Here is a 27,982-nt window from a genome sequence, read left to right on the forward strand (position 1 = left end):
ATCATTCTTCATGTACATATTGTTGTTTTCACTTGTCCTTATAAAACCAATCTTGATTAAATAAGAGTGCAATGCAATCTTTCATACCATGCTCTAGGTGCTTGTTTCAGACCATATAAAGCTTTGTTCAATTTACATACCTGATCTTTATTCTTGTCTTCAACAAATCCTTCAGGGTGTTCAATAAAAACTTCTTCTTCTAATATACCATTCAGAAATGTAGATTTGACATCCATTTGATATACCTTGAAATTATTGTAAGCAGCATATGCCAACAATGTTCTTACTCCTTCAAGTCTTGCCATAGGTGCAAAAGTCTCACCATAATCAATTCCTTCTTCTTGGGCATAACCTTTGCAAACTAATCTTGCTTTATTTCAAATGACCTCACCTTTTTCATTCAGCTTGTTTTTGAAAATCCACTTTGTATCGATTACATTTTTGTCCTTCGGTCTTGGGACCAATGTCCATGTGTCATTCTTCTTGATTTGATCAATCTCTTATGTCATAGCATTTATCCAATCTTCACTGTTAAATGCCTCTTTCACTATCCTTGGTTCAAATTCAGATATCAAACATGTGTTTTGTCTCAGTTTGTTCGTTGTCATCACTGGATCATTCTTATCTCCTATAATCTGACTTGATGCATGATGTCTTCTGACATACTTGGCTAATACAGGCTCGGTAGGCTCTGTATGATCTTCTTCATCACTCGGTAACTAGATATTCTCTTCATTTTCTTCAATAGTTCTCTCGGTAAGACTTGTCAGTTGAACATAGACAAATCCTTCATAATCTTCTGGTTCTTGGGAGTTTCCTTCATCATTTCTTTATGTAAATTTATCAATTTTCACATTTGCACTTTCTACTATTTTGTTAGATGATTTGATCAGACATTTAAATGCTTTACTTCTAGAAGAATAACCAAGAAATGTTCCTTCTTCACTTTTCTGATCAAACTTTCCATTTCTATCATCTTTGTGAACATAGCATCTACTTCCAAAGATTTTAAAATAACTTACATTAGGTTTCTTGTCATACCAGATCTCATATGGTGTCTTCAAAATTCCTTTCTTCAGTTGTACTCAGTACAGGGTGTAAACTATTGTGCTTATTGCTTCTCTCCAAAATGTTTGTGGCACTTTCTTTTCAATCATCAGGGTTCTAGCACAATCCAAAATAGATCTGTTTCTTCTCTCAACAATTCCATTTTGTTGTGGAGTTCTCAGTGCAGAGACTTGTCTTTTTATACCATGATCATTGTAGAATAAGTTGAACTCATCAGATGTGAACTCTCCTCCTCTGTCTGATCTAAGACATTTCAGTTGTCTTCCTATTTCATTTTCAACTCTTGCCTTGTACCATTTAAACATTTGAAAAGCTTTTGATTTTTCTTTTAAAAACATTACTGACATCATCCTTGAGTAATCATCCACAAATAATATGAAATATTTGTCACCATAATAACTTTGAACTTTCTTAGGACCACAAAGATCAGTGTGCACAAGATCTAAAATTCCTTTAGAAGTGTAGGACTTACTTGTAAAGCTTGATCTTGTCATTTTACCCATCTGGCATCCTTGGCACATAGCATTCTCAGGTTTTTCAAGACTCGGTAGACCTCTTACTTGGTGCTTCTTGCTTATTTTGATCAGATTATCAAAATTTACATGACAAAACCTTTTATGCCATAACCAAGTATCATTTATCTTTGCATATAGACACTTATTCCAAGTTGAGTCAAGGTGAAATGTGTTATCTTTTGTTTGTGGCCCGGTAGCAGCTAACTTTCCATGCTTGTCATGAACTTTGACAATTCCTTTCTGAAATTCTATTCGGTAACCTGTGTTGTTTAGCTGTGCTACACTCAACAAATTGTATTTCAAACCTTCAACCCAATAAACATCATTGCATTTTGCATTGTGAAGAAGTGTTATAGATCCTTTACCTTTTACTGGACATGGTGCATCATTACCAAATCTTACATAGCCTCCATCATAATCTTCTAATATAACAAACTTGTGTTTATCACCTGTCATGTGATGTGAGCATCCACTATCTATGATCCAAGAATCATTAGTATTTATGTGAGATATTAGGGCTTTTTCTTCATACCTTTCTTCACCTGATCCATCTTTGATAGCCACATAAACTACTTCCTCTGTATTAGTTTCATCTGATTTATCATCATTGGATTCCTCATCGGTAATTAAGCATGACTTTCTATCTTTTCTTCTGAAGTCTCAGTGTCCTTTGTAATGATTATCTTTCTGTCTGTCATCTCGGTAATCTCTCTTTTTAGTAGAATCTTTGTCAGGACAGTTAGAAGCCATATGTCCTATCTTATCACAATTGAAACATTTCAAAGGCAGTTTTCCTTTCTACTTATCTTTGCCTCTCGGTAACCTTCTAGCTAATAGTGCTTCAAACTCTTCTTGCTTTCTGATTTCCTCATACAGTTTGTGTACTTTTTCCATGTTCTTTCGAAATCTCTCACTTGCTCCACTGTGATCCCCTTCAATGTACTTACTCATTCTATCATTGTAATCATCAGATTCACCAATATGAAAAGAACTAAATGCAGACTCAACTTTATTTACCGATGACCCACTGTTATCAAAATTACTTAACTCAAATGCATGTAACTTACCAATAGTAGCATCTAAAGAAACTGGCATATTGGGTACAGACCTTAATTCATTGATTGCAAAGACTTGGATTGCATAAGCTGGTAGAAGGGTTCTTAACAACTTACTTGTTATATCCTTTTCTTCAATAGTTCCACCTACTCCTTTGATTTGATTGACAATCTCCTTTAGTCTTGTACTATACTGGGTTATGTTCTTACCTTCATTCATCCTCATGGATTCAAGTTGCCCTCTTAGGCTATCCACTTTTTCTCTTTGGACATGTTCATCTCCACCATACACAGATATGAGCTTGTCCCACATTGCCTTTGCATCATTGCATCCTTCTAGATCATTGAACTCTGAGTTAGTCAATGCAGATGTTATTTCAATCATTGCTTGGATATGTTCTTGCTTTGTGTTTATCTCTTCCATTTTCAATGGACAAGTTCTCAGTGTAATGAAATCATTCTCCAGATAATATACAACATATTCTCCAACTCCTGATAGGTGCAACTTCATCCTTTTCTGCCATGTAGAGAAGCTTGACTTGTTTAGCTTTAGTGCATCCCTCTTGTACATCTTTGGATCTTTGCCTCAAGTACCTTTAAACTTTTTCTTCCGGAGTCCAAAGCTCTGATACCAATTGATAGTTCTGATACTTAATGTTTAGTACAAATGCCAAGCTAATAAGATGAGAGGGGGGGGGGGTGAATCATACAAACTTAATCTTCCATAAAAACAATAGATTCAACCTCAGTAACATATACTTTAGTAATATAACCAAAATTGCTAAACATGCAAACACATAAGCATATAAACATCATAAAACTCATAACACTAGATTTAACGTGGAAATCCAAATAGGGAAAAACCACTGTGGGATTTCGGACCCACTAAGAAATATACTCATCTAGAGTATGCTCAGTTAAAAGAAAATCCTGTTAAAGATTACAAACACATTGCTAGATGTGACCCAATTAAGGGATTTCCCTCAGATCTGTTAGGATCTTTACCTTGTTAAAAGTGACCTTGTTAAAGGATTTCAAACTCTCAATCAGAATGTCACCTTGCTAGAGAGTTTTACAAATAAGACTGTTAAGTCCACTCGGTTAAGAGATTTTCTGTCACTTTACAAAATAACAGTAATAAAAATCTATCTGCAACTTCACATCTAGAAATGCTAAAGTAGATTCTTATTTTCTCAATACAATCTAGTCATAGGACTTATCTTGTCCATCTCCTGGGCTCTATACTCTATTATTCAAAATAGGTCTTCAAGCTTCTATGCTCGGTAATCACTATGTAGCATCCCTGTGCATACACTTGTCTGCATACATTGTTTATCAATAGTTCCTTATTTATAAACAATTTTCCAACTGCTTAATCTCCTTGATCACATATCCCATGATCAATCATAGCCATCAGATCTTCAAACTTGACTAGGTTCAATGTATCCTTCAATCTGAAAATGTTTTACCCCACCTTGGAACTTGCATACATTTCTTGGAACTTGTCCTAGGGTATTGCGGTTCAATCTGAGCTGTAGATCTTCCTGTCGATTTTCCTTTGCCATAGATTCTTTAACAACCTTTATACACATTGTAACAATCATTTAATCATAACCATCTCATCAGCTTCCTTCATTAAATAATGCTTTTATTCATTCAATGCATTCTTTTATTACTCGGTTGCAACTCAGTAAATACTAAACTTCACTCGGTAGACAGTCTGCCTTCATTAACCGATAGCGATAACCTTATGGTTTACCGACTAGGTTCTTTGCTCGGTAACATAGTATAGTATTAACCTTACAATCAAAAACATATGTAGGATATCAAAACAATCTAAACATCATGATCTTATCATTGTCTAACTCAGTAATAGTTGCCCATTGAATAACTTATTTCTCCCCTTATTCATCACATTCTTTCTGTGTCTTTTACCGACATCTTTATACTCACCAAATCATACTTCTTAAGATATGGCAACATCATACTGAATTAGAAAATCAATTTCTTGACATCAATGGCAAAATAATAATATTAAGACAGTAAACATCCTTAATCAGTTATATCCATAATCATCAACAACCTTCTCAATATCCTAATTGAAATGCCAGCAATCTCTCATTGTAATTGGAATGCCAACAATCTCCCTTTGTCTGTTATAATGCCAACACAAATTATGTTATTTGGAGGTGTAGAATGGAGGTCTACCTATCCTCCCTAGGTTATGATGTCTAGATGGCAGCTGTTAATGGTCTCCCTTGAAATGTTTGTCCTCCCACTGGCATTGAAGAAGAAATAAGATGTATTTACAATGAAGAAGCCATGAAAACTATATTCAGTGGACTCACCAGTGACCCTCTCACAAGTGGATAAGTGGAAAACAACAAAGAGTCTATGGGTTATACTAAAGAAGCTTTATGGAAATGAGCCATGCACTGCTGAATAAGATTGTAGAAGCATGAAGGACAACTTTGCAGCTCATCTAGTGCACTAACTAGTTCACTTTCAAGATCTACTTTGGCTTCATCTTCATCATCACTCCCAAACACATCTTGCCAGTGGGATCTATTTGCGTTGTCACGCTCTGATGTGTGTGCATCACTTTCTCTCTCTTGTGCCATGAAGAGATGAGTTTCCTCTTCATCAAAACTGTAGCAACTGATCGATTTATTGTCAACACTTCCACATGTGTCTACAACTTTAATAATTACAAAGATTCAGTTCAAGATGAATGTAGTCGGTTGATAATATGCCTTGAATAATCAAATAAAAATATCTGCATATTGACATCTCAACTTGAAGAGGCAAAAGGACTGACTGGTGAGGTGAAATTAGTCTTTGATGATAAGGAGAGAAGATGTGAGGATCTCCAGCTAGAAGTGGAAACAAAGGACAAAGAGTGTTTGAAGTTGAAAGAGGAAACAAGGAGCATAAGGAAAGACCCTGAGAAATGTCAAAATGAGCTCAAGATAAGGATCTGGTATGATGGCAGTATTGAGGCCTTGGACAAAATGTTAAGTAAACAAAAACATTCCAAGGATACTCGAGGATTAGGACATGTTGTCGGTGAATGCTCGACAAGCAAAGAGACATCCCACAAAGATATTCAATTTATTTCCTCAAATGAAAATGACAGAAGCCAAACCTTCACAGTCAAAGATACTCCAAGAAAGAAGGTTGACCCAACTTCAATCGATGAAAACATGAAGAGGAAAGTTGGTGTTGCATGGAGATATGATGCAGATCTGAATGGAAATGGAAGGATGAGGGAAGACAATGTTACTGGTAGCATGTATAGGAGAAGACCCCCTACTGGTAGAAGACAAAGAAATATCGCTGCCACCAAGTCAAGACAAGCATGGTAGGAGAAGAGATCAGATGGAAGATCTGTAGAGATTGGGCAGCCTGGATCCATTTCCGGAGAAGCAAAAATAGAGAGGCCAAACTAGTAAAGTCACCTCATGTTTGGCAGAACAAATTTGTAAGTAATAAGCCACCTTTCTCTAGTTATTGCTTTGTATGTAAAGGATTTGGTCATAGGGTAGATAAATGTAAAATGAGGCCTAGGAATAGACAAGGTGTTTCTCCCAGGAATAGCATGTTAGATTGCAAGAGAAGAAATGCATATGGGCATAAGATGTCCAAATGTAGAAACATGCATATGCCCACTCCCGGCTATGCTATCAAGAATTCATGCATTTCTCCTAAAAATGTAAACATTGTATGATACAACTACAATGGATTAGACCATAGAAGTTATGATTGCAGGAGGAAGAGCTCACAGTCCTATGGAAACTAGAGGATTAATCATGCTTAGTATGAGAGCAGTTATAGGGGACATGAGCACCATAGATCAGATTGGAACAAGAGGAGAAATGTTCCTGCACAATCAATTCAAGGAAACCGGTAACTAGCCAAAATGGCATGATTGGAAAAGGAAGAGCTAACCGGTATGTTGGAAGGTTCCCCAATCATGAGGTTGGGATGGATATTGTGTGCTACTATAGCACTATTTCTGGCTGTAATGGAGAATCTAGCCATAGGTATGTGTAGTATAGAATAGTGTAAGGATCAATCAGTAGGAGAAGAATGAATCAGCTCCCCAAATTGAAAAGGGAAAGAAAAGTGAGACCAAGCAGACATGGAGGAAGAAGTAGGAAAATAGGACCATGGACCGACATTGTGCATTAAATGCACAAGTGTTATCTCTTATGGCTTAAAGGAGGTGCAGGACTCAGGGGGAGTTACATATTGACTAGATCATTCAACCCTTAGTTGAATGTGGATAAGAAGATGAACAAGCTGTTGTCGGTAAGAGGAAGAAAATATGATGGTAGTATGTGTAGGTACCCTGACTACTCATGGAAGATGGTTTACTACTACAGATGAAATGAATAGTAGAAGAGGAAATTGGAACCGAGAAATAAAGGTTGAAAGGAAAGTATCTCTGTAAAGACAAGAGACCGATATGAGCAGGATGTTACCGACATAGATGTTAATCAGTACTGCAAGATCTGCAAGTCAATAAATTGAGGGAACTTTGCAATAACTTTGATAAGCTGGGTTGGATATGTGACATGTAATTAGAATTGTGGTCATGATGGTAAATGTCATAGATATTGAGGTGAGTACCATTTTGGAATTTGGCAGATGATAAATGAAGACCAGAGATCTATGGTTCAGGGGGAGTTCAGAGCTATATCCTCAGATTGATATCATATATACTGAGCACATAAGTAGATCAAGTAGATGCTCAAAGAAGGAGAGAAACTCATGTCAGTTGTTAAGGGTTGTTTGGTACCTGAGCTTTCCATCTCAAGTGTAGATGATTGAGATGATGTTGTACATAATCTTCAAAGGAGGAGATGGACCCGGTAACATGGGGAGAAATATTCCTATTAGTGCTCGGTAGATATAAGGAGGAATCTTTATCTTGAAAGTGCCCTTTGCCATTGTTGTCAAAGGGGGAGAAAGTTACTATAGTATACCAGATACTACAAGTGTTGACATCAATGCCAAAGGGGGAGATTGTTGGCATTGTGTTGTCATTGATGTCAACTGGTATAGGATGTTACTGGTATCACTGACATTAATGTCAACTAGTAAACAAGAGGTTGTTGGCACTAGAATTTGATGACAACTGGAATAGAAGACGGACATGTATGGGAGAGGAGTTGTTGTGTTGTCATTGGTGACAACCAGGTGACCATCTTCATGTAGAAGGAATAACTAGCATGTACCGGTATGTTTGATGTGCAGTAATGTGACCACTCAGAGAAGAGACAGGGAAGATAAGGTTCTCACTTGATAAAGAGGAGTGCAACAAACTAAAGGTTAAGGAGAGTGTGATCAGAGATACGCACCTGATATGCATTTGAAGAAGGTATGTTGAGTTGCCACCAGTGCAGATCTAATGGATGATGATGACATCGAGTCATCTAGGTAATTACCGATAAACAAGAATACCGGTATGCAGCTAGGTGAGCATAATGTGAAAGAGTATAAGACCGTCATCCGATGGAGTTACACATGTTGAGTCACTCCCGATAGTTGCTAAGGACCTGCATGGTTGATGCTTGATTTATGTACAACACCAGCAAGATTAAATTGGTGTAGGCATGAAGGTTTACCGACAAGGTGTTATATGGCGGTAGGGTTTGTTTACCGGTACATGAAACCAGTTATTTGTGTGTTTGGTGACTAGGCATGAACCGACAGAATAGTGTGATGAGGTGGATACCGACAGTGATGCCACGTGAAGATGAAATGGCAAACTTACATGAAGTGGCAGATGAAACATGCATAGGTTGGGGAACTAAGGTTAGTGAGGTAGTTGTGATTAGTTTGACATTAATGGTGACTACAAAGCTCGAGGTTCGGTTGTAGAGTTGTACGGCTTGAGATCCAGGACAAATTAATTGTGTGGATTGGAGTAGGCGAAGGAAACAACTGGGCCATTTATGGCGATTGACTGAGCAAAGCCAACAGATTGATTGTAGGTTGCTGAAAAAGGAAGGCGTGTTTTAGAAGACACGATAATGGTGGAAATGTACAAGCAGTCATCTCAGAGTTGTGATCTGATCAGATCTGATTGGATTCGATGTGTCTCGTGATCAGTGGAGAAAACCCTAAGGTGCCAAGTTTGAATTGGTTCTTGCTAGGAATTTTGGGCTATAAATGTGTAAGAAAAAGACATTGTTAAGTGTTGTTGAATAGAAGAATATTGTGTTGCTGTGAAGTGTATTACTTCTGCATGTGAGAGCAAATCAGCCAAGTACCCAACAAATTTCTGAGAAGAGAGTGAGAGTGAGGGAGAACCTAGTTGAAGTGTTCAACCGGTAGAAGAGCAGAAACAGTAGTGTCCATACCGACAGAGCAAAGGTGAAGGAAGTTGCCGAGTAGGTAGACATAGAACCGACAGAGTGTAGTACCGGTGAAGAGAAGAGTAGTGAGGAGAAGATTTAGTAAGAGCAGAACACAAGACAGGTGAACTGGTAGAGTTTATCGACAAGCAAAGCAATGGATGAGAGCAGAAAAAGACTAAGTCGCTGTAGCAAAGAAGGTATCTCACTAGCAAAGTAAGGCATTTTGGAATGATTGCAAGATTCACCTGTAACAAAATAACTACTTTTGTAATTGATGGTTTTAGTGTGAACATTGAGTTGTAGCTCGGTGCAGGGGTTGTAGCTCATAAACAAGTTAGGGGTTGGTGCTCCTTGGGTTGGTGCCCTAAATCAGGGGTTGGTGCCCTAAACATTGTAACAGAGTTTGCATTGTGAGGCTGGATTGGAGCAGTAGTCTCCAACAACATTGCTCACATAGGATATTTAATGAGAGAAGATTGAGAACCACTAATTCACCCCCCTCTCAATGGTGCATTGTGTCTAACAAAGGTCACCCCTTTGGCAGCCCCAAAGAAAATTTTGAAGGAGAGGAAACTTGTTAAGGAGTCTACTTATACTCCTAACAAGAAGAAGAAATTAGATATAGATATAGCTCTAGAATCCGGTAAGAGTATTGAAGTCATTACTCCTCTCTCAGTCGCTAAATTGATTGATCAAATAACTAAAGATAGAATTTTGAGCAATATCTAGCATTACTATGTGTAGACACCTAAAATTGACATATTTAATTAAATTAGTATTTTTATTTATTTAATTATCTAAGCTTAATTCTTCTATTAATTAAATAAATCTTTATTTATTTAATTAATTCATTTATCCTCTTCTAGCCTTATTTCTCATTTAAATAAATACATTTATTTATTTAAATTACCCTTTTCCTAAATTAAATAAATATCTTATTTATTTAATTGATCCCACTTCTTCTATTAATTAAATAAATCTTTATTTATTTAATTAATTTATTAACCTTTTTTACCCATGACACATGTCATTCATCTCTTAATTCATACACTACCTACCCCTTTCATTATTTTATTATTTTCTTTACCTACCCTTTAATCATAGCCGACCTCCATTTCTTATTGTGTCTTCTATATAAGGAGATACTTCCTTCATTATCAAACCCTAATGAATGATCTTAATGACTTGACTACACTACGATCCTACTTGCAACCACATTTACGTTCTTTGTTGAGCTCTTGTGCACATAAACTCTGAGAGCAAATATATCAAGCAAGATCAATGGAGATAGGAAGAATGGAGATCAAAACCCTATTGGAAATGCGATGGTATAATCTTTGTGATTTCATTTGATTTGCATTGTCTTAGGTAATCTTCATATGTTATGGTGGATCTTTGTTGTTGTTAGGCTAGGGTTTTGTGGTTGAATTCATTTAGCCTTTCAATATCATTATTATTGTTATCCATTTTCACCATATACATTTTGGCACGCCTGATGGGACATGGATTTTTGTTAGATCTGTGTTTTTTTTGCAGATTTTTCTAACCCTATATTGTTGTTTTGTAAAACAATTTGGAGAATAATCTTGTGCAGCTAGGGTTTTGGACACAAAATCAAGATCTTGGAGAGATTCGATCATATCTCACAAACGGCTATGAAATTTTGCACCAAAATGTTTTTGTAGGTTCAAAAAAGTATCAGGAGCTCTCAATCCAAAATTCAGAATTTTTGGAAGACATTTTCATTTTCTATGAATTTTTTATGATTTTTCATAAAAAATTAATTTTGAGAGCAAATGAGAGAATTTTTTGGATTTTCTTATATTTTTGGAAATCTCTCATAATTATATATAGGATCTATTTTTTGTGATTTTAATTTTGATGCAAAATATTTCCCTAAAAATTGGATCTTTAAAAATTAGGGTTTTTCCTTATTTTGATCAAATCTCACAAACGGATTCGAATTTTGACATCAAATTTTTTGTGCAGGTCATAAAATATATTAGAAGAATTCAAGAAAAATTTCAGATTTTTTGGATAAAATTGTCAATTTATATGAATTTTTTATGATTTTTCATAAAAAATTAATTTTGAGAGCAAATTAGCGAATATTTTGGTTTTTCTTACATTTTTGGAAATATCTAAAAATTATACACAGGATATATTGTTTTTTATTTTAAATTCGATGCAAAATAATTCCTCAAAAATCAGATCTTTGAAAATTAGGGTTTTGCATTATTTTACTCATATCTCACAAACTGCTTGGATTTGTTGCAAAAAAAGTTTTATGCAAGTTTGGAAGACCATCAAGACTCTCCAGTAAAAATTTCATATTTTTTGGATTGATTTTGCATTTTATATGAATTTTTTATAATTATTCATAAAAAATTAGTTTTTGGAGCAAATGAACAATTTTTTTGGATTTTCTTACATTTTTGGAAATCTCTTGAAATTTTACAAGTGGTATTTTTTTATTATTATTTAGATCTTTGAATTGGTCAACAAAACGCATTGTTGAAGGCCCCTATTTCACAAAGTCTTTTGGATCTAAAATTTACCTAACTTGTGTGCTTGCAGGAAGGGGTGATCATTTGAAACAGTCCAAACTACTAATAAATCTTTGTTGCAAGTGCTTGGCAAGGGTTTTGGATTTTTATTGTGTGCCTTGTTTTCATAGACTAGCAAACACTTCAATTGGTGCACTAAAATTGAATCATTGTCTTTTGTGTCTTGAGCAATAGGCTCTTTTTGTTTAATCTTTAGAGGGCCTGTCTTCCCGTGTGGTCATTAGGAATACTAGTGAGAAGAGAATGACCCAAGTGGTAGCGAGGAAAACACACCTCTTTCGAACCACTATAAACAACTGTATTCATGGTGAAAACTATGGATAACGTGTGCTGATTAGTTCATACCGACACTATGTCTCCCCATAAACCCGTTTGATCAAATTTATTTGATCAGTTGTAGGGCGTAACCCCTACCGGCTAGGAGCCTTCTGTATTTACAGAGCTGAAAGTGCTGCATGTATGGCCACATGAGCAGATGCCCTTACTAGCACCCTTTTGTTTTAGAAGCCAAAATCCTTCTAGTTGTTGAGGTAGGAGGTAGGACCTCTTGTAGTGGCCCACACACATACGGTTCTTAGTAGAGATACAAAGTTTGCCATGGGGAGTTTTCATGGGGACTGATGCTTGGCTGACCTAAGAAGTGAGTGCTAAGGGTGGAGCCAGTGAGGTCAAGCATCTAAGTATCCGCTCTTAATAGCGTAGCCTCGGGGGTAAAACCCCATGTGGGATCAACAACTATTGTCTTGGCTAGCCATAAGAATTGTGCTTGACTTATTTTAAACATTCAAGACCAAACAACAAAACATTGTGTCTTTTGTGTCTTCAAGTGTATGCAAAACATTTTTACAACACACTTTTTTTGGAGTCATTTTGAGTCTAGACACTTGCAAACATTGGGTCTTCATCAACACTGTGTCCTCTTGTCACGAAAAAATAGTCAAACAGTCAGATTTGGTCACAACAAAACAACTTCACAGACTAAAAAAAATTGCACAAATTTTGCAAAAATGCGTCTGTGTTTGACATAATAGCATCTGTGTTGTATAATCACATCTGTGAAGGGCAGAAACACATCTGTGTTTACAGAATCAACATTACACTTTGCAAAAAAATCTCAGAAGCGCGTCTGTGTTGAACAGAGCCACGTCTGTGTCAGGAAACCGCGTCTATGAAGTATACAGGTGCGTCTGTGTTCAGAATTGAAAAACTTTTACAATCCAGCAAACAAACACAGTCAATTTCAGAATTCTTGAGCTTCCTAGGTCATTTCTCCAGGGTTTCATTTAGCATTCAACCTGTCTTTGGGTCTCACAAAGTCCATCATTGCTTCACATCTCACTTTACATTTACATTTGTCTAAACTTGAGTCAAAAGGTCACTTTCTTGTCCTCATCATACTTTGTCAACACACTACATACACTAACACTTTGCTAAGTGGGCCCTCATCAAGGTTTCTTACCTTTGGGTCTCATTTGGTCTTACTTAGAGTCAAGGTTAACTTACCTCATCAAGAGAAACTATCATCTCTTTGGAAGTCACACCTACTCTACTACATACATACTTGGTCTTACACTTTGGACATTGCAAGTACACCTTAGAATAATTTACATTCCATCCAACTCTTGGTCTTCCATACTTTTTCCATTTTTCATCTAGTCTCACACATCTCGGTCAATACCTAGTTCATGGTTGAAACCCGTCTTCAAAAATCTAGGAGAGAAACTAAAGAGGCTCAAGAGTCCGCAAACATGAGTTCTTATAAGTATGACAATGATATCTTTTTCAATTCTGATCATACTACATTACCTGACATGGATGCCTATAGAAACATTCTAAATGTTGAGAACATGGACACTACAAACAACAATGATACACACAATGACAATATGGACAACTTTTCCGTACATTCAGCAGATGTGGAAGAATCCATTATGAATCCCCATTTCAATCGATTGGTTGAGGAAATAATGAGGAGGGATAGACAATACTTCTTACAAATGATGGCACAAAGTGGAGCCAAGATACCTCATGATTTTGACATGTCTCAAATAATGGAACATATACCTTTGCAACAAACTCACTCCAACATGGATCAAAGGAGGCCTAATAGTGGAGGAAATAGAGGACCACATATGGTACCTGAATGACTATCAACTTTGTTTCAAAAACCAGAGGTCACACATACACATGGTCAAGCATATGATACTCACCTTCACAGACCATTATGGAAGTCTTATGCAGACAGATATGCTCAATCACATACCAATGCTAAGGATCAACCACCAAAGCAATTGGATATTCAAAGGCCTGGTCAAAATTTGGACACAAGGAAACCCCATGTCAAATTTGGGGGCAACAGATTGGAACATGACATGCCTGTAGAGTATGGTATACATGGACAAAATAGATATTTCGTTCCTGAACATGAATCTATACCAAGTGGTCCATATACGCAGCATCATTATAAACCTCCTCCATATGAACATGTGTATGATCAATATCATCCATATATGCAACATGCTCCTCCTCTAATTGGTGCCTCAAGCATGGGGTATGGTCCAAGAAGTTGATCTCCACCTAAGAGCAATTTGGAGCAACAAATCAGGGACTTACAAAAGAAAATGGAGGACATAAATACACCAAAGCCAACATACACAATGAGAGACATATGTCCTTATCCATTTGACAAAAGCATTCCAATGCCTCCTTTTCCTACACACTTTGTGATGCCTAAATTTGATAAGTATAGAGGCAAAGGGGATCCTAAGGCACACATAAGATAGTTTTTCACAGCTTGCATTGAGGTAGCTTCAAAAGAGACATATTTGATGAGATTATTCCCACAAAGCCTAGGTGATCAAGCTATGGAATGGTTCTCCCAACTCCCACCTGGTATTAAGTCATGGGGTGACTTAGTAGAGGCATTTATCCAACATTTCTCCTACAACATAGAGATAGACATATCAGTCACTACTTTGTGCAACACCAAGCAAAAAGAGGGAGAGTCTTTTGCATCATTTTTACAAAGATGGAGGAATCTAGCCAACAGATGCTCTTGTGAAATTCCACAAAAACAAATGGTAGAGATGTTCACCCAGAATCTTAACAAAGACATTGGCTATGATCTAAGGAAAGCTTGTTTGTCCACCTTCAAGGATGTCATTGAAAAAGGCTTAGCGGTAGAAAAGGTCCTAATTGAACAAGGAGTCATTAAGATATTCAAGGAAAACAAAGATGACTTTAAGGGAAAAGACAAGCCGAGATTTTGGAATAAAAACAAGAACATAGTCAATGATGGTGTTGTTGATGCCAACATAGTGTGATCCAAATTCATCTTTTCGAGATCAAGTTCTACAAACAATCAGGTGAATACTCAAACAACTTCTAAATCACGAAGGAAGTACACTCCATTGGGAGAACCACTTGAGTCAGTCTTCAAAAAGCTAGTGGCAAACAAGGTAATCACAGTTCCAGATTTTCCTCCATATGAACCAAAGGTTAAACCAAATTGGTGGAACAATGATGAGTATTGTGAATTTCATAAGAGCAAGGGTCATAAGATAGGAAATTGTCATCGACTAAAGAACATTATACAAGATCTCATTGATAGAGGTGATATTGAGATTGAGGGACATTCGTCCAATCAAGAACATGAGATGTTTAAGGAACCGTTCCCAAAACATGACAAGGGAAAAGCTAAAGCCACAGAGGATTACACCAACTATACCAGAGCATCCTACAACTATGATTCAACTATCAATCACATCTGGATGGACAATTATGTCTCTACCATTATCATCAAGGACAAAACGTCTGAGAATTCTACCTGGAGACCCAAGATTGTCCTAAAAGGTGTTAGATCTTCTTCCGAACCTACCTCTGAATGTCATGTTACAACCCCCCAAGGTAAATTCACTTTGCAATGTGCTCCAGCCAGGAACACCGCTTCCTCATCAACCAAACCTGAGTATGACCTTTTAGAATAGTTAGGGAAGACACCCGCGCTCATCTCCATCCTTGAGCTATTACGCATATCCCCCGCTCATAAAGCCATTCTTGACAAAATCTTGAGAGACACTGCTGTTCCTACTGATCTGAACATGGACCAGTTTCAAGCCATGGTGGGATACCTTTCCATTCCACATTCACTTACATTCACAGAAGCCGATGACGCCTTCGTAAGTCAGCCACATAATGCACCGCTACACGTTGAAGCCTTCATACACAAACATCGAATAAAATGAGTCCTGATAGATGGAGGAGCTGGTCTAAACATTTGTACCTTGAGCACAATTAAACAATTGGGATATTTTGATAAAGTTGTGAATTCTACAAATCAAATCACCATCAAGGCATATGATGATGAAGAGCGTTCATCCAAGGGCACAGTCACCTTGCCTCTCAGAGTTGGGCCAGTTACAAAGGATGTGGTTTGTCAAGTCCTAGATCTAGATCTCACTTATAACATATTGCTAGGACGTCCTTGGATTCATGAAATGAGAGCAGTCCCATCTACATATCACCAATGCATTAAGTTTCCTCACAATGGAGTGGAGGTAACCGTTAACAGTGATCCTAATCCGTTCATATACTGCAATAATCTTAGATAAAAAACTGAGACCATCATTCCCAGTAATCGTGAAGTTGTTCCTTCCTCGGCATACATTGATCCTGAGTCATTAAAAACTTCGACATCAAAACAAGGTGAGCTTAAAGGCAAGTTTAAAGGCAAAGGCATGGGGGAATACACTTTAATTCGGACCATGTACTTACGACAAGTCATGAGTTCCCCAAAAGAATATGGAAGACCACATCCTAACAAGCAAGTAACCATCATGATACTCAAATGGGACCCTACTACCTTTCAAAGATGGGGCGAACTGGAAGAGGAAGACTTATACAAAATGCTTTACAAAGACATTGAAGGTGACACATAAGATCACATCAGTCTACCATGTGAGAAATATGGCAAAGGCTTCAAGATTCTACAAAAATTCGGGTATGATGGAAAAAGCCCTTTGGGGTTACGAAAGGAAGGCATCATTGAACCTTTACAACCTGAATTGACTTTCAAAAAGGAACACTCTAAAGGACTTGGTTTCTTGACTTCCAAGGTCCACACTCAAAGGATAGAAGAATCCTTACAAATCAAAGCTGCCAAAATTCAACAAGAGGATCGCTATTCAAGAGACTCCAATGAATGGGAATGGGGTTCAGATAAGTCCTCCAGTCACTACGAGCTCACCGAGACATTCAGAGAGCCAAATGAACCCACAAAAGAAGAGGAATTCTATAACAAGTTTAGAGTTGGTCAAGAAATAACCCATGAGGATTCCACACAGTCCTTGTCTCAAGGTCCTAGGTTGAAATCACATAGGATGAGAACACCTGTCCCAGAATGCACTACTAGTGATGACAATTTGGATTCGCTCATGATCGAGACTGATGAGGAGAGTGCCATCGATGACCTCGATAATTACCTTGACATACCCGAATATAACTACATCTTCACTCTTAGTCCTGCTAACTTCGAAGACATTAAAGGCCTTCCCCTTGTTCACCACCAACTCATTGACTGGGATCATGAAGGACCTGCACAGTTTGACACATTCCAAAATGATGAAGCTTTTATTGACTATCTGGGCATACGAGATGATCTTCCCCCTGGGGACCATAAAGCGGGATACACTATAGAACTCAATAGCGTGGCATATTTTGGTGAGGGTGTCAGACCTTCCAGTCGCAAAAATGTGAAAATAAGAACAAATCAAGGGTCTTATGGCGAAAACCACACTGTGGCATTGTCTGACCCCAAAAAAGTAAAAAGAAAGGACATATCTGAGGGCGAAAACCTCTCTGAGGCACCCGAAGATGGAAGCCTCGACATTCTCCTAGCATCATATGAGGAAAAGTCATCCATGTTGGTAGAGGAGACTATTAAAACAAACATTGGTACAAAAGAGGTTCCACATAACATATTCCTGGCTCAATCGTTGACAAAGTCAGAAAGGTCAAAATTCATAAGTTTCTTCAAAGAACGACAAATCAACTTTGCATGGTCATACATGGATATGCCTGGATTGGATCCGGATTTGGTAATGCATCATTTGACAGTCAAACCGGGGGCAAAGCCAGTGAAACAGAAATTAAGAAAAATGCATCCACAAGTGGCATTACTAGTCAAAGCAGAACTTGAGAAATTATTGGATGTCGGATTTATACGCCCAATTGATTATCCTGAATGGATCTCTAACTTAGTGCCTATCAGTAAACCAGATCACAACATCAGAATATGTACAGATTTCAGAGACATCAACAAAGCTTGTCCAAAGGATGACTTCCCATTACCAAATATTGACTTGATTGTTGATCTCACAATAGGTCATGAAATGTTATCATTAATGGATGGATTCTCTGGTTATAATCAAATAAAGATCGCGCCCGAGGATCAACACAAAACATCATTCACTTGTCCTTGGGGAACTTTCTGCTGGAATGTCATGCCCTTCAGGCTAAAGAATGTAGGTACTACATATCAAAGAGCCATGACTACTATCTTTCATGATCTCATGCACGTAACCATGGAAGATTATGTCAATGACCTCTTGGGAAAATCAATAGACAGAAATACACATTTGGACATACTTTCAGTCGTCTTTGATCGGTTGGAAAAATACAAAGTAAGATTAAACCCCAAGAAATGTGTCTTTGGAGTAGCCTCCAGGAAGCTCCTAGGATTCATTGTATCCAAAAGAGGAATCAAAGCTGATCCAGCAAAAGTCAAGGCCATCTTGGAGATGTAACCACCAAGAAATATTAGTTAACTTCAATCTTTACAAGGCAGACTCTAGTCCATACGAAGATTCATAGCACAACTTGCAGATAAGTGTAATCCTTTTCAGCACTTGCTACATAAAAACATCAAATTCAAATGGGATGATAATTGTCAACAGGCTTTCCAGACACTCAAAGATTATCTTTTGAATCTGCCAGTTCTGATGCCACTAGTTCCAGATCAGCCTCTGTTACTATACATATCAGCTACTCCAACAGCACTGGGGGCACTCTTAGCACAACAAATTGCTGAGGGCAAAGAAAAAGTGATATACTTGTAGACACCTAAAAATGGTCAACGCTTGCGGGATCATACTTTAACATTTGCGCATTGCCTCATTTTAGGTTTTTGCGTCGCATTAACATTTCTCCTATGTCACGCACTTGGTTTTTATCATTTGTGAGCATCAAGTCATTCTTCTACATTGTTCATCTGTCTCACTTTCGAATTTGGTCTTGTCGACAACAATCTTCAATCATGATTTTGGGTCAATCTTTGTCCTTGTCAATCTTGTCATATTGCGATCGATTCGTCATCGATCCTTGTCCTTTTCAATCATGTCAATTTGGTCAATTTGTCATTGATTTTTGTCAACCAATCTCAATCAAATCATTTATCACATTGGTCATTTATCAATCCAAAATCAAATCATGATCGAATCAATTATCTTTCATCAAGACCTAATTCATCTTCTAGGGTTTCATGATTTAATCATTTAACCTGGTTTGTCATTTCCCTCTTTAGGATTAATAAATTATTTATTTATCCTAAGTCTTCTCATCACAATTAAATGTTCATTTAATTGGCTAATTATTCCTCTTTGTGAATGAATTAATTAATAAATGAAAAATTATTGATTAATTCACTAATTTCCTAATTTTCATCATTTTCCTAATTTCTTAATTCCTAATTCCTCATTTCTAATTTTCTAATTTTCTAAATTCCTAATTTCAATTTCCTCCTATTTCTCTCCTAAATTCATGGAAATGACATGTCAATTTGTCATAAATTTGTCATAATTGACAATCAATCAATTTTTGACATAGAAATTTGTCATAAATTGTCATAAATCATCAATCAACAAACTTTGCATAGAAGGTGCATAATTTGTCATAAATTTGTCATAATTGACATAATTGATTTGCAATTTCCATTTGAATTGAATCATGCTAATCTTGTCTTTTCTCCAATTTATCTATAAATTGGATGAATTTCTTCAATCAATCCCTTAATTCTTAATAATTGGTAATCAGACTATCGAATTTATGCTTCTAGTACTCTTGATCAAAAATCTCGTCTATTTGCTTTCAATTGTGTGTGTGCACTTGTAGGTGAGATCCACAACCAAACCATTTGAGGAGGAAAGAAGAACAATGGAGCCGCATGAAGGAGCATTCAGATCTGCTATTGGTTTGCATATGTCTTTAATTTTGAATGTTTTTATTTCATGTCTCTATTGAGTGTTGTTTAGGATAGATCATTGCAATTTTGCTTTTGTGATTGATTAGTATTTTTATCTTGCTTGTGATGATTTCCTATTTCCTAACCTACAATACTATATCAGTCGCACATTGGTGGGATATGAGCTAAACTACACACCAATCGAGCATGCATGTCTCACCATGGTATTTGCTTCACAGAAATTATGACATTACATGCTCACTCATAAGACTAAGCTGGTTGCAAGAATCGAGCCGTTGAAATACCTTCTCAATAAAGCAACACTTACTGGGCGGCTAGCCAAATGGGTAATGATCTTGAGTGAATTCGACATCGAGTATGTGGATAGGAAAGCGATAAAAGGACAAGCCATCGCAGATCAATTAGCAGATGCCCCCATGATAGATGATGTTCCTCTAAGTTCAGAATTTCCAGATGAATCCATTTTAACAATGTCACATGCAAAGCCAGGGCAACTGTACTTCGATGGCTCATACACACAACATGGGGCAGAAGCTGGCATCCTCTTTATAACTCCTCAAGGGGATTCTATACCAAAATCATACCGCTTATCATTTCCTTGCACTAACAATATAGCGGAATATGAGGCATTAACAACAGGATTACGAATTGCAGTTCAGTGGAAGATTCAGGAACTTCATGTTTTTGGGGACTCTCAACTTGTCATCTGTCAAGCAACTGATGATTACCAAACAAAAGATGAAAAATTAATGCCTTACAAACAAATGGTGGATGACCTAAAACAACACTTCACAAAGATAGACTTTGAGCAGATACCAAGAGAACAGACTCGCACCATAGATGCCATGGCTACAATTGCTTCACTGATTGATCTACCTCCAAATGAGACCTGCTATGAGTTCTTGGTGGATAACCTTTTGGTTCCTTCATATGAGATCATGCCTACTGAGATGATATGTGTTGTCAGTCCCGAGTCCCAGTTATATGGTTCCATCTTGACATACCTTCGTGACAATACCCTACCTCCTGATCTATCAAATAACCAACGTCACACATTCATTCACCAATCCTCTCGATATGTCATTTTAGCTGATATCCTATACCGGCGAGGTCTAGATGGCACTCTTCTTAGATGTTTAGAAAGCGACGAAGCTCAGATTGCGTTACGTGAAGTGGATGAAGGGATATGTGGTCCACATGCTAGTGGTCCTACCTTGGCCAAGAAACTCATCAGGATTGGATATTACTGGCCCAATATGGAAAAAGACTCATATCAGTTTGTCAATAAATGTAAGCAATGTCAAATTCATGGAGACCTCATACATGCGCCAACACAAGAACTTCAACCAATTGCATCTCCTTGGCCCTTTTGTCAGTGGGGTCTTGACCTCATAGGCAAGATTCACCCTCCTTCCAATGGTCATAAATTCATTATCACTACCACAGAGTATTTCACAAAATGGATTGAAGTCGTGCCTCTCACACAAGTCACAGGAAAATAGATTGCTACATTTATCCTCAACTATATCATTTGCCGATACGGTATTCCTGTTTCCATTATCACTGATAACGGGTGTCCCTTCAAAAATCAGGATGTTCATGAACTCTGTGACCGCTTCCATATTTCCCATCATTTCTCCATGTCATATTACCCCCAAGGTAATGGCCAAGCTGAGGCGTCTAATAAAACAAACCTTAAAATCCTAAAGAAGACAGTCGACGACGCTGGCCGTAATTGGCATATCCAACTTAATCCTACACTTTGGGCCTACCGCACAAGTGTCCACACACCTACAGGAGCTACACCCTATTTACTTGTCTACGGTGCTGAAGCCATCTTGCCTATTGAGGTCGAGCTACCCTCTTTATGAATCTCTTTGCAAAACATCATCAGTGATGAAGACTATAGGGTTTCTCGCTTGTAAGAACTGGAACTACTGGATGAACGAAGACAAACTGCTTTTAATCATCTCAAGGCTTACCAACAACAAATGAGTCGTAGCTAGAATCACAAGGTCAAGCCTCGCACATTTGAGGTAGGTGACTTGGTTCTCAGAGAAAACCCCAAAAATCAGCAAGACAGAGAGAAGAAGGGCAAGTTTGAACCAAATTGGCTTGGTCCTTACATTATTATAGCAGCATATGGATTTGGGGCATATCAGCTCTCAACCACAGAGGGTGAACCTTTGGAGGATCCTATCAATAGCATGCACCTTCACAGGTTTTACACATAACTCTTTAGAGTATCCTAATTCAAAAATAAAAAAAAATAAAAAAAATTCAAAAATACAAAAAAATCATAAAAATAAAAAATCGTTACTTGGTGAAAACCTGGCAAACAGGCGCCTTGTGACACAAAAAACATTGAAAAATCAAAAAAAGTAAAGAGAAATAATTTTGTCCAATGGTGAATACCATTTCGGTGGCACCTTGGGCAAGTACCATGGTGAAAATTGGGTCACCAGTGCCATGTGTAGAGACATTGCTCCTCCCTCCTTCAGGATTCTCTTTCATCCTTTCACTCTGCACACACTCACATCCTATTCATCCATAATAAACTATACACATTCCCATCATGGCTTGTTATTGATCTACCTAAGATTGGTTTGCCATTCATAATAAACCTCCCTTTTCACCTCCCTTTCCATCCATAATAAATCAGATCCTATCTGTGGCTAAGGCAAATCCTACGTCTAGTGATGGGTGTGGAACTGAGAACATCACATGTTTCAAGGAGTACAGTTTCTTCCAACTTCCTTCAGTCCATCCATGCACAATCCGCAATAAAGTTTCATCTTCTCCGCAATAAAGTATCAATTTCATGGATTCAGTCAGTTTCAGATGAGACACAGTAGCAACAATGGGCTTCAACAAATCAAATCTTTCAACAAACTCAGACAACATTTTGGTTTAGTGCTATCTATCCTTTTTGTGAAAGTAAACATTGTGACCACAATCAAATAAGACTTATACAAGTGACAAGAGACACTAAACTTGAGGACTACAGTGAATGTTGGTGTCGAGTGTTGGTTTTCTTTTGATTTTATCTTTTTGGTGACATGTCTTTTAGCTTTTCTGGGATGTCTCTGACTAGAGATTTTATCTCCAGGATGTCTTTGACTAGAAAGGCAAGGATGGGGTATCGTCACCTATTTGTATTTGCTGTTTGTGGATTGTCTCTTAGAAATGCTATGACTTGTCCAAGGATATGAGGACACTGTGAGTCTAGTGTGAACTGGGGCATTCCTTGTTTGTGATTGTCTTATCTCCATGCAAACAGGTACAATGACTTTCTAGGTCGAACATATGCCTCAATTGTCATAACCTACTCTGCCATAATAAAGCTCAATGATGATAACGCACAAGAAGCTCTTTCACTTTCATATCTTCTATCTTTCATCCCCCTTTCTTGATTGCCTTCCATCATCCTTCTTGAGTCCGCGTAGCCTACTATCACATGACCGAGTATAATGACACACCAAAAACATTTGCATTTCATGTAGTTGGACCTGCATTACCACATATAAGCATTTCATACATACATATAGATATCACAATTGCATCACATCCTGCACACAACACCTGTTAGCACAATTTACATTTGCATTATCATATTTATCTGCATATCATACATTCACATTGGCATAACATGTAAAACATAAAAGAACAAAAAATATTGCATTTCCTCATGTACATATTTGCATCCATATCATAAGCATCACATAAAAATTACATCATGAAACATCTCATTACATAGGTACACATGCATATAGCTGCCACAAAGATGAATCATCTCATATATATAATCATAAGTGTCATGATACAATGATGTCAAAATCATATGGCTACAATCACCCGAAGGTGTCTACATCATCATACAAACATGGTATAATACTGATACATAGGGCGCCCTCTATGGCTATGATGAACTCCCTCCCTCGGAGCCACCTAGCCTCGACGGAATATGAGCCCTTGAAGGACCCACCCCATGATCATCCCCTCCGTCCCCTCTATCTGGTGGTGGTGGAGGACCCATAACCCCACCACTTGATGCCTGTCTCCTCTGGCTCCCTCTCGTAGCTGTCACTATCCGCGATGGTCTATGGAAGCTCCTCGCCTGCTGATCCACTAGCACTGCACCATAATAGAGATCCCGCCAGTAGGCAATCTCCTCCCCTACCCATAGGACGTAGACATATCTGGCTCTTGTGTCCTCTGCTGCCTATCTCCCAGCCCTCAGTGCTATCTCAGCCTCTGTGTAGCACTGAATGGCCTAGTCTCGCTCCCGCTTAGTATCTCAGAGCTGCCTCCTGAGCCTATCCCTCTCCCTCTCCAACTCCTGGATCTCATCTGCCTGTCCTTGGTAGATCTCCCTCAGCTCCATCAGCTCATCCTCCTCTGCATCAACTCCCTGTGGCTCCCCCTGTACGGGTGCCTGCCCCTGTGCCTGTGCCTGTATCTGCCCTTGTCCTTGTACTTGCACCTGTCTAGGACCCTGTGCTACTGGCACCTATAGCGGCAATCCACCGCAACCCCTCACCACCCGAGCCTGCCTATCCTCTCCACCCTCCCTCCGCGGTGCAACCCTTCTCTCTCCAACTGCCCCCCTCCTCCTCCGTCGGCCTCTACCCCCATCAGCTCCACCATCATCATCATCCCCACCACCCTCTCCATCTAATGGCTCTCCTAGATCCATCAGGCGTGGGAATGGATGCTCCACCCAGTATGCTGTGTACTTGACATCCATGCCGGCATCCTCAATCTCTGGCCACATGTCTCAGGGTAGTGGCATCATCTCTACCAGCTGCATAACAGCCCGATCATATGATAACAGGGGTCCAAACTGCGCTTGATCTCTCACAGTCCGTGCATACATGCCTGAACCCCATGGCATTCGATGAATCCTACCGAATTGCCTGCCAACCTTGTCCACTAGTTGCCTCTCCAACACATAGGGCGTCCACCCAATCAGGTACCTACTCTGGAAGGTGTAGGGAAGCTCTACCGCATCATCCTCCCACTGCTCACATCCCAGGTATGGCCTCCATATGACCATGTCAATGTCATCTATCACCCGCCGCTAATGCTCCAACCTGCCAATCCGTGGCTGCGACGTGATCATGTCATATAAGTGAACAAAACTACGTCCGTGACCTCTGCCTCTGAAGTGTATCAGTCTCATCACTGGCAGATGCTCATAAGCCCACACCTGCAACAATGTCACCCTGCAGCCCAATCCCACTGATCCGTGGTATACAAACTGATGCAGCTCATAGTACAGGTGTGCCAACACACACGGTCCCCAGGCATATCTAGTGTGTTGTGTCACCAGTGCACCTCCCCAGCCCACAGCCAACCCCCGTGTCACCCTATCTGGACACAGGAACCCACTGATCGCTCCTCCTATCACTGTCAGCAGCGCTAGCCCTGTAGCTATCATAGTATCCCAAGCCACATGTCTAGCCCTCATCTCCAGTCCTGGGTCCTGGAACACTTGCCTCAGGGCCTCCCTATCTCCATCTCGATCGTATGGGATCAGCTTCCCATCGATCGGTATCCATAATATCCTATATACATCCTCGAGGGTGACTGTCATCTCCCCCATCGACAAATGAAAAGTGCATGTCTCGGAGTGCCATCTCTCCACCAACGCAGTCAACAGTCCCATGTTCGCCTGAAACTCAGGCACATACAACACATGTCTCAATCCCATAGCCTCGATAGCAGCTCACTCCTCGGCTGTCAGCTCAGGTCGCAATCTCTAAGTTGATGGGAATCTCTCCCATGACTCCAACATAGGCAAATACTTCTGCAATCAAGCCAATCAATCATGTTAGTCATAGTGGCATTCATTGTTCATCACAAAATGCTACTTTTTATCTAAGTGCATATGGCATTCTACCCTAGTGACACTCACTGTTCATCACAAAGTGTTGCTATCTATCCTAGTGACGCTCACTATTCATCACAAAGTGTTGCTTCTATCCTAGTGGTACTCCCTGTTCATCACAAAGTACTACGTGTGTGGCACTCCCTGTTCATCACAAAGTGTTACTCACATTTGCACTCACTGTTCATCACAAAGTGCTGCTCATATTTTAGTACTCCTTGTTCATCACAAAGTACTATATCTTGGTACTCACTGTTCATCACAAAGTGCCTTGATCTATTCTAGTCTTCCCTAGAGGACCTGCTTGAGTGTATCCTCTCAGCAGCTTATCCAATCGACAGCGTATGTTCATCACAGAACTGTCGATTTGACCTAGAAGACACAAATTCACTTTTTTTAGACACAAATGTGCTTTCCTGACATAAACACACTTAAAGACTGCACAGACGTGCCTGAAAAACACAGACGTTCCTGACAAACATAGACGTGCCTATGCTCTGCACAAACGTGCCTGGGTGACATAGACATGCCTTCTTGGCACAGACGTGCCTACATATTACAAATGCGGCCACATTTGGCATAGATGCGGTTTCCATCACAGACGCGCCTGGCACAAACATAGACGCACTTCGTGAGCATAGACGCGCCTGGCACCAACGCAGACGCACCTGGATGTTTTTGGACATTTTTTGGACCCTATTCTAAGTGCATTTATTGCCCTATCTACCATGCATTAATGACAACAATAAATGCATCAAAGTACAAGGAGGTTTGGTGGTACTTACCGGCTCTCCTGCCTCTGCTGGCCTCTGGAATCGGCGAACACGGTCAAATATGTGTACGAAGGCCATCACTGCTGATTGCTGCTACTCTATTTTCACTCTGTACTCTGCCCTCGTGGATGTGTAGATGACAATGAGGATGTATTTTCCCCCGTGGTCTATCTTATAGACTACCCCTAGCCCTTGTTTCCCAAGTCAGTCTTCATTATCCCGTGACTCTGTCACTTTATCCTATCTAGTCAGTCCATTCTAACCTCTCTTTCTTATCGAGAGATTGTCTGCAATCTTTTCAGACATTTCATTTTCATCCAATCTCTTGAGGGGGCATATCATTCCCATCTTGGGGCAACTCTGTATCAGTTCATCTTATCTTCTTTGAAACAACGTGACAAGCCGCATTGTCTCAAAGAGGGGCAAAATGTAGACACCTAAAATTGACATGTTTAATTAAATAAATATTTTTATTTATTTAATTATCTAAGCTTAATTCTTCTATTAATTAAATAAATCTTTATTTATTTAATTAATTCATTTATCCTCTTCTAGCCTTATTTCTCATTTAAATAAATACATTTATTTATTTAAATTACCCTTTTCCTAAATTAAATAAATATCTTATTTATTTAATTGATTCCACTTCTTCTTTTAATTAAATAAATCTTTATTTATTTAATTAATTCATTAACCTTTTTTACCCATGACACATGTCATTCATCTCTTAATTCATACACTACCTACCCCTTTCATTATTTTATTATTTTCTTTACCTACCCTCTAATCATAGCCGACCTCCTTTTACACCTCTCAATCTTATCCCTCCATTTCTTATTGTGTCTTCTATATAAGGAGATACTTCCTTCATTATCAAACCCTAATGAATGATCTTAATGACTTGACTACACTACGATCCTACTTGCAACCACATTTCCGTTCTTTGTTGAGCTCTTGTGCACATAAAATCTGAGAGCAAATATATCAAGCAAGATCAATGGAGATAGGAAGAATGGAGATCAAAACCCTATTGGACATGTGATGGTATAATCTTTGTGATTTCATTTGATTTGCATTGTCTTAGGTAATCTTCATATGTTATGGTGGATCTTTATTGTTGTTAGGCTAGGGTTTTGTGGTTGAATTCATTTAGTCTTCGAACATTATCATTGTTGTTATCCATTTTCACCATATACACTATGTACATATGGATGATAAGGAGAAAATGGAGATTGAGGAAGCAGTTTTATTATACTTAGATATATATAAGAAAGCATTAATTGAGATTGAAAAAAAAATATCAGGAGATTTGTACAATAAGCTAGATGCTAGGAGATTGTCTACAATTCAAGAGGATAAATATATAAATATGTAGGAGTTATTGATTGTTTGTGGTGCTATAATTGATGAGGAGATGCAACAGTGTTTGGAATATGCAAATAAAACAATTTTCTGGAGTAGACACCAACATGTGAGTCTCATGGTAGGTAGA

The sequence above is a fragment of the Cryptomeria japonica genome, chromosome 4 (assembly GCF_030272615.1).
Source record: "Cryptomeria japonica chromosome 4, Sugi_1.0, whole genome shotgun sequence".
NCBI lineage: Eukaryota > Viridiplantae > Streptophyta > Pinopsida > Cupressales > Cupressaceae > Cryptomeria > Cryptomeria japonica.